Raw genomic sequence first — 14,810 nt, forward strand, 5'->3', positions numbered from 1 at the left:
CCTTGTGACTTTGTGAATTTCAGAAATACCTCTGAAGAAAGTAAACATCTAAGCAGTTAACTGCTTTCCAGAAAGAGCAAAAGCAGGCCTATTTAGAGACATTAAGGATACAAGTCAAGAAATCAGTTCATTCTTTTCAGGTTTATTTCAATCTTAAAAGTCTCCATTGCTGATTTTTGGGGTTCCCCCCCCGCAAAATATTTTGTTCATACTACCCTTAGCATTTCATTAAGCAGTTTGCAAGGCAGTATAATCTAAATGTATGGTGCTTTGTGAGGTACAGATAGTGCTAGCTGTTATTAATGATGTCTTAGGACAAATGACCACTTTTTAGCTTGTTTTATAACATTATGAAATTTGTAAAAATAAGTTTGACCTTGACTATAGTAGTCCACCCAGGTTAGTTAAATGTCTTTTCACCCTCCAATTTTTATGCCCTCCTGCTTTCTCTCTACTTTTTTTTTGAGACGGTTTTGTTCTGTTGCCCAGGCTGGAGTGCAGTAGTGGCACAGTCTTGCTTACTGCAGCCTTCTCCCAGGCTCCGGTGATCCTCCTACCTCAGCCTCCTTAGTAACTGGAAATACAGGTGTGCCACCACGCCTGGCTAGCTTTGTTGTATTTTTTGTAGAGCCAGGGTTTCACCATATTGCCCAGGCTGGTCTCAAACTCCTGGACCCAAGTGATCCACCCTCCTTAGCTCCCCAGAGTGCTGGGATTACTAGCCATGAGCCACTGTACCTGGCCCTCTTTTAATACACACTATCTGTGTGTCTTCAGCCTGAACTTTATTTTAGTTTAGCCCTTGATTTCACTTATATGAAAACCCAGCTCTTTTAGTTCAGAAAAATGAAACTTCACTCATTCCTGGAGGAATTAGCCTGAAGTCAGCCTCTATGCAACTTTGCCAAAATCACACTCTTGCTTGACTTCCTCCCCCTTCCTGTTCGGCTATTCCCATTCCTTATCTTGATAAATGTTTGCGTACATTGCTCTCTGTTTGCTTCTGGAGAACTCACCTAAGTACTGACTGTAGAGGAAATTTGTAATTGAAAGTCAAATAGGCCCCACATGGTGGCTCACGCCTGTAATCCTAGTACTTTGGGAGGCCGAGGCGGGCTGATCTCCTGAGGTCAGGAGTTGGATACCAGCCTGGCCAACATAGTGAAACTCTGTCTCTACTAAAAATACAAAAATTAGCCGGGCATGGTGGCGTGCACTGTAATCCCAGCTACTTCAGAGGCTAAGGCAGGAGAATTGCTTGAACCCCAGAGTGGAGGCTGCAGTGAGCTGAGATGGAGCCACTGCACTCCAACCTGGGTGACAGACTCCGTCTCAAAAAAAAAAAAGTCAAATAGGATATCTTTCCTGTTCTGGAATAAAGCCAAAACTGAAGTCATAAGGTGCCAATCCTCACATTCTAAGATTAGACCAGTGGTGGTTAGGCCCAGTGAATGCTACAGGGTTTAGCTGAAGGCTGCCAGTTCAGAGAACATGCTCCATCACCAACCACTATTCCACAGACAGCTGGGGAGCCCTGGAAGAGGTCTCCTCTTGGTGGAGTCCATTGTTAGGGAATGTAATTTAGTCTTTTGGGCTTTCAAATGTGGAGAAGTAACAGATTGTACCTGCACTCACAAACCACAGGAGGAGGCTGAGTGAGGTGGCTCATGCCTGTAATCCCAGCACTTTGGGAGGCCAAGGCAGGCAAATGACGAGCCAAGGAGCTTGAGACCAGGCTGGGCAACATAGCAAGACCCTGTTTCTACAAAACATACAAAAAATTACTTGGGTGTGGTGGTGTACGCCTGTAGTCCCATCCATACTAGCGAGGCTGATGTGGGAGGTTCTGAGCCCAGGGAGGTTGAGACTGCAGTGAGCCATGATTGCACCACTGCACTCCAGCCTGGGTGGCAGTGAGACCCTATCTCGAAAAAACAAAACCACAGGAGGAAGGCCTGAGGAAGTTACTAGAGATTCAAGATGCTTGCAAGTATGGGAGACCAGTATTTCTCTTACTGGTTGGCTTTGTGTTTACGCACCAGCAGCAGATTCCAAAGCACGGAGATAGAATTGGAGGAGTGATGTGGGAACTGTAAGGCTGAGGGGTATTGAAGATGCACCCTGCCAGCCTGAGAAATGATGCAGGAGTTGAGGGTTAGAAGACTTCTGCAATATGAAGGAGGGGATGACATTTAAAAGGCAAGTGCAACAGATGAGGTGATGCCACCAGCTGGGGCTCAGCCAGGACATAGCTAATTCCCAAATCCCAAGGGACTGCCAATGCCTTGGCCTCTGGGCGAGTATGGCTTGCCTCTGCACAGTGGAGCCCGTAAACCACTTACCAGAATGCAGTTATAGCCAATTAGGGAAAGGGTTGCAATCCCACAGTTAAGGCAGTGTTTCTCAAACCAGGCTGCACGTGAAAAATTAAAAGCACACAAAACCCTTTCCCAGTCCAGTTTAATCAGAGGCATAGTATTTTTGTTAAGGGGTTCCAGATGGTCTTAATGTTTAGCCTTAAATTGAGAACCACTGCAACAAGGAAACCTCTTTTAGCATCTACTTCCCAAGGAGAAGAGAACAAAGAAAGAAGAAAATATATAAAAAGCAAACCATCTGTGAATAGAGTGGGCCTATAGTACATACGGAAAAAAACCACTTTGAATCCGATGTGGAATCTTGTATGAAATAGGAGGTTTTAAAATAAACAGAACTGAGCTTTGAAAACTGAAATAGACTATAAATATAATCTGAAAATTTAGAGAATCTGGCCAAGAAGGCAAAGGTGATGCTAATCAAGAAGGAAGGGGGATTCCACAGTTAAAAATTGTTGCAGGTCTAGTCTCCAATGACTTGAGTCTCTTCTGTACACCAGTTATAACTTTAAACCTCTCTGAGTTTGCATAGCTTTGCATTTTAATCTGCCACAGTTTACAACCAAGGGTCCATGGATCATATGTTTGGTGAAGTTGGAAATGAAATTACTTCTTTGTTGTTTGTGTTGTCACCCAGGCTGGAGTGCAACGGTGCGATCTTGGCTCACTGCAACCTCCGCCTCCCAGGTTCAAGCGATTCTCCTGCCTCAGCCTCCGGAATAGCTGGGATTACAGGCACCTGCCACCACACCCAGCTAATTTTTGTACTTTTAGTAGAGATGGGGTTTCACCATGTTGGTCAAGCTGGTCTTGAGCTCCTGACCTCAAGCAATCCACTCGCCTCAGCCTCCCAAAGTGTTGGGATTATGTGTGTGAGATGCCGCACCCGGCCTAGGTTATTTTTAAGTAAGAACTACTAATCTAGAATGATAGTGGGATTTTTTTGTTTTGTTTTTTGTTTGTTTGGTTTTTGAGACGGAGTCTTGCTCTGTCGCCCAGGCTGGAGTGCAGTGGCGCGATCTCCGCTCACTGCAAGCTCCGCCTCCCGGGTTCACTCCATTCTCCTGCCTCAGCCTCCTGAGTAGCTGAGAACACAGGCGCCCGCCACCACGCCCGGCTAATTTTCTGTATTTTTAGTAGAGACGGGGTTTCATAGTGTTAGCCAGGTCTCGATCTCGTGACCTTGTGATCCGTGTGCCTCGGCCTCCCAAAGTGCTGGGATTACAGGCGTAAGCCACCGCGCCCGGCAGGGAATTTTTTTTATACTGCATATCTTTTAATTTTTTTTTTTTACCTTTTTTGAAAATTTCCTTGTTAAATGATGTGAAATATGATATGTCAGATTATAGGTATTTTAAAGAAGAGTATGGGTTATAGAAACATCTGTTGTTCTAAAGGCTCCCTGTAGATGGCATTGTTTGACTTTGTCTTTAAATGTTTTATAGAAAGGAAGTTGTTAAAATAGAATCTACTTTGAAATGCAATCACATTTTAAAGGTGAACGAAATTAGATTAAAAAAATAATCCTACCTTCTGAGTTACTTTCAGAAGATAACACAGGGTAAGTAAAACAAGTTTTTTTCTTGTAAAATTGTATTTGGTTTATCTTTCCGTTTCTGATACGCCTTTTGAATATCATTCATAAAGCTACGTTATTACAATTCATAAAACATTTTCTCCACTATTGATATCTTCTGTGAAAAGAAGACATATATTTAACAGGCTAAATTAATTCAAGTGATGTTCTGAAAATTAAATTCACCTTGAAAGTACCTTTTACATAATCAGGATTTTACATCTGAGACACTTAAAACTTCTCATTTTAATTAGTTTTTCAAAGCAGTTTTTTTTTTTTTTCTTCAGTAGAGTAAGTGGTGTTCTTACTTCCGAAGGCTGAAGCTTTGTCTTTGGTTCCCACAGTCCTGTAGGCACAGGCCAGGTGTTTGACTTTTGGGTTTTCTTTTTTCTCAGGAAACATCAGGATTTGAAAGAGTTTTGATTCATTGATAACAAACATTGTTAGAGGAGAATATTCACTTTTCATACCATAAAAACCTTCACTCTAATAGAAATACAGATAAAGAAAACTGTTGCAACAATATCTTACTGAAAATTAATGGAAAAGCTAAGTTTTTACTTTCCATAATATTGGGTAGGGAAGCAATAAATTCTCAAGGCATTTTCACCAGTTAAGTTTAAACCATTAGACATTTGGGGTTGTTCAAGACATTGAAGTTCTTATGTATTGGTGAAGTTCTGTGAATATCTAGTGAGCCCCCATCAACTGTGAGATACATTCTAAGTCATTGATTATTAATAACAAGATGCTATCATTTGCAAATGATAAACCTAAAATATGGTAGAGCAAATTATCTCCATGATAATATTTTGCTCACGTGCATTCTGCAGTGTCAGCACAGAGGCTCTGAGACCAGATTTTCTGGGTTTGAATCCCAGTGCTGCCACTTACTAGCTGTGTGACCTTGAAGTTACTTAAATTCTGTGTGCCTCAGTTTCCTCATATGCAACGTAAAGATCATAATAGGTTGCTGTGGATATTAAATTAGTCAGATACATGTAATGTACTTAGGTACCTGGCACATAGTAAGTGTTCAATAAATGTGACTGTAGTTGGGGTGGAATTACAGGTGAGGACTTAGAAAATATGCATAATGCAAGTCAATTTTATCTGTTGCAGTGTGAAATCTAGGTATATTTTTGAGAGTATAGGATGCATGTAAACATAGCTCCCCAGTCACGGCGGGAATGGCAGCTGGGATGGGAGGAGGTTGAGAACATTGTTACACAACATGTACTGTTATTTAAACAAACAATTTTAGAAAAATAAAGATACAGGGAAGAAAATTTTTGTTCGCTGTTCATTTTTACAGTTTGAAAACAACTGCCACGAGCATTCAAAGGGCCAATAGGCACAGAGCAAATCCTCGTTTCTATTTATAGGAGCCTGGATTTGCTGGCTGGAGCTCCAAGATTAACCTTCCACCGCCCTGGACCCTTACTCAGTTCTTCCACGGTTCTTTGCTAAACCTGAGACCAGTTAGGTAGCAGGCCATTAAAGTACAGCAAAAAGTCATTTTTCTGAAGTCTGAGACTTGATCTATCTGCATAACAATATTTTCAGAGTTTAGATTTATTAACTCCAAAAGAGCAATGTGACTTTAAAATATGTTTGTAGCAGTTGCTTCTTGCCTAAATAATCTTTCACTGTGTAATGAGTGTGCATGTGGGATGCAAGACTTAACTAATTCCTCAGGCTGCCTGACCATGTCTTTACTAACAGACCAGAATGAGAGAACCTTGGATTGCGTCTGTTTCTCCATCAGCCAGTGTAAAGTGGCACATAGGCTTTACTTCAGAGGGGTGTCCAATCTTTTGGTTTCCCTGGGCCACATTGGAAGGAGAAGAATTGCCTTTGGGCCACACATAAAATACACTAGTGATAGCTGATGAGCTTAAAAAAAAAATTGCAAAAACAATCTCATAATGTTTTAAGAAAGTTTACAAATTTGTGTTAGTCCACATTCAAAGATGTCCTGGGCCATATGCGGCCCATGAGCAGTGGGCTGGGCAAAGTTGCTTTCTGCATTATATTAAACTTGCAAGCCCTTTCTGTTTGCAATTAATGGAAAAGATTGTTGTGAATGCTAAATACGTGGTCTTAACTTTTAGAAAGCTTTATACATTACCTATAATACAGTAACTTATTTTTGGTGAATTCACATTTTTTAATTTTCATAGGTTGAAAACAGTGATATTTCTTCTTCCTTGCAAAGCAAAATTAAAATGTTTGTAAAAGAGCTGGCCTAGATGCAGTTCTTATAGGCTTAAACGTTTCAGTAGTTAACAAATTCCTTTCAGGTTATCAGTTTGTTTTTGTTTTTATTTTTTTTTTTTGAGATGGAGTCTTGCTGTGTCACCCAGGCTAGAGTGCAGTGGTGTGATCTCGGCTCACTGCCACCTCCGCCTCCCGGGTCCAAATAATTCTCCTGTCTCAGCCTCCTTAGTAGCTGGGATTACAGGCGCACGCCACCACGCCCGGCTGATTTTTGTATTTTAGTAGAGACAGTGTTTCACCATGTTGCCCAGGCTGGCCTCGAACTCCTGAGCTCCGGCAATCTGCCCAGGTCGGCCTCCCAAAGTGCCAGGATTACAGGTGTGAGCCACCGTGCCTGGCCAGTCAGGTTATTAGTTCTAATGAGGTACCACTGACAGTCTTTTGATGGGTCAGTGCTTTTAAATACTTTTGGGTTTTTTGTTGTTGTTTGTTTGAGACAGAGTCTCCCTCTGTCACCCAGGCTGGAGTGTAGTGGTGCAATCTTGGCTCACTGCAACCTCCACATCCCAGGCTTAAGCAATCTTCCCACTTCAGCCTCCTGAGTAGCTGGGATTATGGGCACGTGCCACCATGCCCGGCTAAGTTTTGTATTTTTTGTAGCGATGGGGTTTGGCCATGTTGCCTAGGCTGGTCTCAAATTCCTGAGCTCGAGCAATCCGCCTGCTTTGGCCTCCCAGATTGCTAGGAATAACAAGGATGAGCTACTGTACCTGGCCTTGAGTATTTTTTTTTTTTTTTTTTTCCTGAAACGGAGTCTCGTTCTGTCACCCAGGCTGGAGTGCAGTGGCCGGATCTCAGCTCACTGCAAGCTCCGCCTCCCGGGTTCACTCCATTCTCCTGCCTCAGCCTCCGGAGTAGCTGGGACTACAGGCGCCCGCCCCCTCGCCCGGCTAGTTTTTTGTATTTTTTAGTAGAGACAGGGTTTCACCGTGTTAGCCAGGATGGTCTCGATCTCCTGACCTCGTGATCCGCCCGTCTCGGCTTCCCAAAGTGCTGGGATTACAGGTTTGAGCCACCGCGCCCGGCCGTAATTTTTTAAAAGTTACCTTTAACTCAGATTTGTTAATCTGCTGAAGTGCAGGCATTAACGGTGTGAGTTCCAGGTGCTTGTGTTGGCTCATGATTGTTTGATAAATCATTGCCCGAGTTTTATGTATACGGTACAAACAATCTCATGTATCTACATTCAGTACCCAACCTTGTTCTTTTAAGGAATGTGTCCTGATAACCTGCTTGTGCTGCATGCACAGTACAGCAATGTACTGAGGTGCTACATATACAAATTACTATTTTTTTATACAAAGCTTAGATGAGAAACTTTACACTTGTGTTTAGAATGAGTGTAAATAATCTCATGGCATATAATTCACGTGGAACAAAGGACTGGCTTCTTCAAACTTAAAAACAGGAAAAACAAGTTTCACACTCCCACAAATAATAAATGTTTAACCAGAGAGAATATCTTTGGATTTCAGTGACAATTATGACTGTAGGTACAATAATATGCTTTTTTTTAAAATTTTTATTCTTTTTTGAGATGGGGTCTCACTCTATCACCCAGGCTGGAGTGCAGTGGCGCAATCTTGGCTCACTGCAAACTCCGCCTCCCAAGTTCACATCATTCTCTTGCCTTAGCCTCCCGAGTAGCTGGGACTACAGGTGCCCGCCACCACACCCGGCTAATTTTTTTTCATTTTTAGTAGAGATGGGATTTCACTGTGTTAGCCAGGATGGTCTCGATCTCCTGACCTCGTGATCCACCCACCTCGGTCTCCCAAAGTACTGGGATTACCTACTCAGCCAGTAATGTGGTTTTAAAATAGCTATTTTCTTTCTAAATCTTGTTACAAGGATTTTTTTTTTTTTTTTTGAGACAGTGTTTCACTCTGTTGCCCAGTCTAGAGCACAGTGGCATGATCATAGCTCACTGCAGTCTTGACCTCCTGGGCTTAATGGTCCTCCCACCTCAGCCTCCCAGTAGCTGGGACTACAGGCAACATACCACTATGCCTGGCTAATTACAAAAATATTTCTTTTTGTAGAGACAGGGTCTCACTGTGTTTCCCAGGCTGGTTTTGAACTCCTGGGCTCAAGCAGTCAACCTACCTTGGCCTCTCAAAGTGCCAGGATTACAGGTGCGAGCCACTGCAGTGGATGGATTTTTTTTTTTTAATTCTGTTGTTCAAAACTCTTCACTCTCAAGCACGTATCTGACACCCACAGTCCGTCTGTTACTCTTGTTCCCTGTGAAATGTCTGCTTGTTAACCTGAGAGTCCAAAGAACAGGAGAGGCATAGTCTGGCTGGTAGGAACAATATTCCCAGTTAGCCCTGGAAGACAGCTCCAGTTCAGTTCTAAATCCGATCCCCTTCCCTTTATGCTCCCAAGCTTTATGAGAAAACAGCTCACTTGTTACCACCTAATCTACCTGTATGTCCTTGGGCAAGTTAAACCCTGCATGTTACTTTCTCTTTCTGTAAAATGAAAATATCTACTGGCTAACATTGTGGTGATGGTTAAACTAGATAAGCAGTCGCCTCAGCTTAAGTCAAAACTGTTCTGAGAATCCAGACTGGTAAACTCTTGCAAACTAGAGAAGTGTACAAGAAACCATCCCAAGTAAATGACACATAAGTGGTCCAGGAAAAACAATCCTCAGTTGTTATGAAGGATTCCAAGTTTAGGTGTGTGCCTGTTATTTACTGTTATGTTCCAACCAGACATCTTCACCACGTCTTTTAGACCCTACCTTCATCATAGGAAGAGAGAAGCCACAGGGGAAAATAATTGAGAGATTGCTCTTATTAAAAATAAAAAATAAATCCCCGTAAGGCTTTAATGAGGCATAGGGCATCACTGGTTTGATACTTTCCAGCAGAATGCAATACAAAAAGCAAAACGAAAGAAATAATTCCCCTTTTGAAAACACGAAGGTCCCAATGCAGCAGACTAGTGCAGGCCACAGAGGGCAGGAACAGAACTTAGCAAAGAAGTTCCCCGAGACTCCTCAAAATACTGTCAAGTGGACAGCAAATGAAATATGGCTTTTTGCTGTTAACGTTTCTCCACAGTTAACTCAAAACTGAGGACCTCTGTGTAAAGAGTCTGGAACAACGCCTGACATAAAAGATCCTCAACAGCGGGGAGGGAGAGCATCAGGATAAATAGCTTAATGCATGCTGGGCTTAATACCTAGACGATGGGTTGATGGGTGCAGCACCACCATGGCACATGTTTACCTACGTAACAAATCTGCACATCCCGCACCATGTATCCCGGAACTTAAAATCCTCAAGACATTTTAATTATCTTCCCTTCTCTCATTTTGAAATCCACCCTCAATGACTTTTCTGAACATTCAACACGTTTATTTACTCCTTCAATTCAGCGGACAGGCACTGTGCTAGGTATCAGGGATGCCTATCAGTACTCTTTTCGATATTAGGGACAAATAATAAGATGCATTCCATACCCATAAGCAGCTCTTACATCTGTAATGAGAGGCATATGAAAAAAAATTGCAACTCAGAGAAATGCAATCATAAAGGCATAAGCTAGCTACAGTGGCAGTGCAATGAGGGTGTGGTCGCCTCTGACTCAGTTGGTCAGGGAAGATTTCATGAAGGGACCATTAAGTTGATTTTTGAAGGATGAATGGAAATCCACTGGACAGCTTGTCAGGTGTTCTAGGCAAACACATGCAACAGCATCAAATGTGGTTTTGATGTGGCTCGAGCATAGGGCGTGTGTAGGAGGTGACTAATGGGTAGGCAGGAGGGCAGGGCAAGGACGTGCAGAGTCCGTGTGGCGTATTCAGGAGTGCAGATGGATTCTGGAGGCAATGAGAGGATATTTCAATACTTTAAGCAGGGAAGCCACTTGGCCAAATCATTTTAGAAAGATTATTCTGACAGCAAATTTGGAGAGTGGGCGGGAGAGGGGCAAGACATGAGGCAAAGAGATCAGGAAGGAAGAATGAACAGGTAAGAGATGTTGAGGAGTGGGGTCTGAACTCTGGCGGTAGCAGTAGGAATGAAGAGGAAGGGATCTGAGAACTTCTGTGGAGCTAGACCCCCAAGGCAGACACAGTAAGTTGTGCAGGTGCCCGCGGAGCATCCTGATGGGGTCAAGGCCTCTACGGTCCTCATACTGCCCTTCTGCAGGTCAGAGTCCCTTTTCTTTAAAACACTTTTATTTTGAAAAGAGTCATAATAACATTAATTTTATTAGAACTAGAGACTTTACTGTCATCTGCCAGAAAATTTTCCTGTATATAAATCATGTAAGTTTGGAATCAACAGTTTTAATTTTTGGTTTTAACTTCAAAACAATAATGATATCTACAATGTGAATGGTGTCCCCTTTCGATGTTGCTCTTTGCTGTACCCAACCTTAGTGAGAACACACTGCGACCCTGGTTTCATGTGTGTAATAGGCAGCTAAACACAAGCGGCCCTCTGTATATGTGGTTCCATGGGTTTCAACCAAACGCAGATTGAAAATATTCAGGAAAAAAAAAATGGATGGTTGTGTCTGTACTGAACATGTACAGATGAAGTTTTTCTTGTCATTATTCCCTACACAAGACAGTATAACAACTATTTACCTAACATTTACATTGCATGAGGTATTACAAGTAATCTAGAGATGATTTAAACTATATGGGAGTAGGGGGTGGGTGCGGAGGGCAAACGCATGGCTAATGGATGCTGGGCTTAATACCTAGGTGATGGGATGATTTGTACAGCAAAACACCATGGCACACGCTTACCTGTGCAATAAACCTGCACATCCTGCACATGTAGCCCTGAACTTAAAAGCTGAAGATAAAAAAAATTCAGTCCAATAAAAAAGTAATAAGGTATATGGGAGGATGTGTGTAGATTATATGCAAATACTACACTATTTTATATAAAGGACTTGAACATCTCTGGATTTTGATATCTGTGGGGGGTCCTGGAATCAATTCCCCATGGATACTGAGGGATGACTGTATGTAGGTTTGGGGGCAGAAGAGAGGGTGGATTGAGAAAGATGAGGTCTTTTTTATTATTATTGTTTTTATTTTTTGATGAGACAGTCTCATTCCATAGCCCAGGCTGGAGTGCAGTGGTGCGATCTTGGCTCACTGCAACCTCTGTCTCCCAGATTGAAGCGATTCTCCTGCCTCACCCTCCTGAGTAGCTGGGATTACAGGTGTGTGCCACCACACCCGGCTAATTTTTGTATTTTTAGTAGAGATGGGGTTTTGCCATGTTGGCCAGGATGGTCTGGAACTCCTGACCTCAGGCGATCCACCTGCCTCGGCCTCTCAACGTGCTGGGATTACAGACGTGAGCCTCTGCGCCCAGCCAAGATGAGGTCTTATAGATCACCCTAAATGTATAGATTGGAGAAAAGCCCAGATTAAGGCCCTGGGAAGTACCAAAATTCAAGAAATAATTGGAAAAAAACAGAACACTTAAAGGTGAAATCTCGAAATGTCTTCTGCCTTGACTCCAGGGACAGTCAGTTCTCAAAAAGGTTGATGGTCATATAGCTCCCATTTTTGTACTTCATACACTGAGACTTCCAACCTGCCTTTTACCTGCCAGCATTAGATTTTATACATCTGCCCCCAAGTCAACATAATGATGCTGCCTGCTTAGCAGCTTAGCTATCTGCAGCAGTGCCGTCTTTGCACCGCGGTATTTGGGCAGCTGTTTTAATACCTGGTCCTTGTTCTAAAAAAATGAGAGAAGACCCCCAAATCAATATGTTGTTACTAATGATGAGGAACTCGGGTCTCAAATTAATACAACTTAGGAGGGAAGCCACTGATATTCAGAAAGCAATAAATCTTGTAGCCTCAATAGCTGCTCACTGAACTTAGTTTGTGAGTCCACTTGTGAAAAGGAATGAGGAAAATATGAGTATAGAACCAATATTGGAAATATTGTTGAACATGGGGATCTGTTTCTTTCTTTCTTTTTTTTTCTTTTTTTTTTTTTTTGAGATGGAGTCTTGTTCTGTCGCCCAGGCTGGAGTGCAGTGGCGCGATCTCGGCTCACTGCAAGCTCTGCCTCCCAGGTTCATGCCATTCTCCTGCCTCAGCCTCCTGAGTAGCTGGAACTACAGGCGCCCGCCACCACACCCAGCTAAGTTTTTGTATATTTAGTAGAGACGGGGTTTCACTGTGTTAGCCAGGATGGTCTCGATCTCCTGACCTTGTGATCCACCCGCCTCGGCCTCCTAAACTGCTGGGATTACAGGCGTGAGCCACAACGCCTGGCCTATTTCTTTTTCTTTTTGATACTGGAACTTTCCTCCTATTTGACTTAAGTAGGTCTTTCTCCGCACAGAGTCTGGTTGCTTCTCAGTTACCGCCTTCGTTCCTTTTCCTTCCCTGTCGCTTAACTCACAATTCCCTGGGGCTCTGTCTTTTGACCGCTCACCTCTACACACATAGATCTTGCAATTTTCATGATTCCAACTGCAAGCTTATTGTAGAGGCCCCCTCTCTAGACCTCTGGCTCTGACCCCTCTCTTAAGTCTGACCTCTCCCCTTCAGCTGCTTGCCTGATGTCTTCCTTTGCTTGCCCAACCAAGAGTATGTCTTAGCAAAATGTCTGCAAAAGTAGACTCTTTTGCCTCATATTCTTGTTTCACTAATGGCATCACCATTCTTTTAACATTTCTAATTTCTTCTGCCTCACATGAAATCAGCGTATCATATACTGATCTACCTGCGATGGATTCTCTCGCTCTTCCCCCACTTTCCATCTTCACTGCCATTGCCTCAGGTTGGGCCTCACTCCTCTGTCTCCCCACCTTCAATATCTCTCTACACTTATCTGTGCAGGCGGTGGTGGCAAAGCGCACTCCTAACCTGGGGTTCCGGACTTTTCATCATGCTACTCCCAAAAGCCCACCAAGTTCAGGACAGACTTGGGTTTCCTGACCCAGGCTAACCCACAGGATCCCCCCTGGATAAGAGGCCCTTCTTTTCTGGCGTAGCTAGTGCCAAGGGTAAAGTAAGTTTTGAGCTGCGCAAGAGTAAAGGTCAAGACAGAGGAAAGCAGAGTCTAGAAGCAAACAGAGAAATTAGAACATTTTCCCGATGATTCTGTTTGAATCTCTGAAGCCAGCTAAAGCCACCGTAGCCCCTGGACTTCCCAGTTACCTCACCTAGTTAACTCTGTTCTGCTGGTTTGGGGCTGGGTTTCTCTCCCTTGCAGTGGATCAGATCCTAACTGGCAGAGCATTCAAACCTTTCAGCCCATTAAACCCTACCCTTAAGATCCTTCTCAATCATTACCTTCCCAGAAAGTAATCTGCTTTTTAAGTTTGCATTTTGTCCATGATACCCACCAGATCATCTTAACAGTTGATTTAGAAGCTTTCTAGAATAGTGTTGGTTGCTGATCATACTGTGGAGATCTTATCAAACTACAAAAGTAAACGTTATGAAACTCACCAGAAAGTAAAAGGGAGGAAACAAAAACCTGTTGTGGGAGTAGTTTGATTTAAATGTAACAAAAGAGGAAATCCACTTCTTTGTACCCAGAAAGTGTTCAAGCCTGCACCTCTCCATCCCCCCATCAAGGGATCATTATTTAGTGAGAATAACTCAAGAGATGAGAAAATGAGTAGCTTACATGAGGAGGTAGATTCTGGGCTTGATTCTAACCCCCATGATGTGGGGGTTCCTGAGAAGTGGAGGGAGAGTTGCAACAACGTGTATTAGGAGAGGTACTTGGGCAGTGAGGTTTGCCATCTGGAGAGCAAGTGTTTTTTGTTTTGTTTTGTTTTTTGTTTTTTTCGCTCTTGTCGCCCAGGTTGGAGTGCAATGGAACAACCTCGGCTCACCGCAACCTCCGCCTCCTGGGTTCAAATGATTCTCCTGCCTCGGCCTCCTGAGTAGCTGGGATTACAGGCATGTGCCTCCACGCCTGGCTAATTTTGTATTTTTAGTAGAGATGGGGTTTCTCCATATCGGTCAGGCTGGTCTGGAACTCCCGACCTCAGGTGATCCGCCTGCCTCAGCCTCCCAAATTGCTGGGATTACAGGCGTGAGCCACCGCACCTGGTCTTTTTTCTTTTTTTAAACTTATCAAAACAAACAAACAAACAACAAGGTCTTGCTATTTTGCCCAGGCTAGTCTTGAACTCCTGGGCTCAAGCAGTTCTCCTGCCTCAGCCTCCCAAAGTGCTGAGATTACAGGCATGAGCCACTGTACCTGGCCAGCAGAGCAAGTTTTAAAACTGGCCAGGTGTCATAACTCATGCTTGTTGTAATCCCAGTACTCTGGGAGGCCGAGGCAGGAGGATCATTTGAGACCAGCCTGGATAATGTAGTCGGACCTTGTCTTTACTAAAAATAAATTTCAAAAAATTAACCTGGCATGATGGCACATACCTGGAGTTCCAGCTACTGGAGAGGCTGAGATGAGGGGAGTACTTGAGCCCAGGAGATGAGCCAGCAGTCAGCTGTGATCTCGCCACTGCACTCCAACCTGGGTGACAGAGCATGAACTTAGCTTTAAAAAAAAAAAAAAAAAAAAAAAAAAAAGTTTTAAAACTGAAGGTGCTTTCTTGTT

The 14,810-nt window shown here is 43.2% G+C and overlaps 1 long non-coding RNA gene across 1 annotated transcript in view; it reads left to right on the forward strand.

Moving 5' to 3' along the window:
- The first annotated feature begins 3,580 nt into the window (after window positions 1-3,580).
- LOC105481848 (uncharacterized) overlaps window positions 3,581-14,810 on the forward strand; it is a 69,190-nt gene continuing 57,960 nt past the window's right edge. Inside the window, exon 1 of the long non-coding RNA XR_011625887.1 lies at window positions 3,581-3,936. This is a non-coding gene — a long non-coding RNA (uncharacterized lncRNA). The remainder of the gene's footprint in view (window positions 3,937-14,810) is intronic.

This window comes from Macaca nemestrina, chromosome 7 (genome assembly GCF_043159975.1).
Source record: "Macaca nemestrina isolate mMacNem1 chromosome 7, mMacNem.hap1, whole genome shotgun sequence".
NCBI classification, from domain to species: Eukaryota; Metazoa; Chordata; class Mammalia; order Primates; family Cercopithecidae; genus Macaca; species Macaca nemestrina.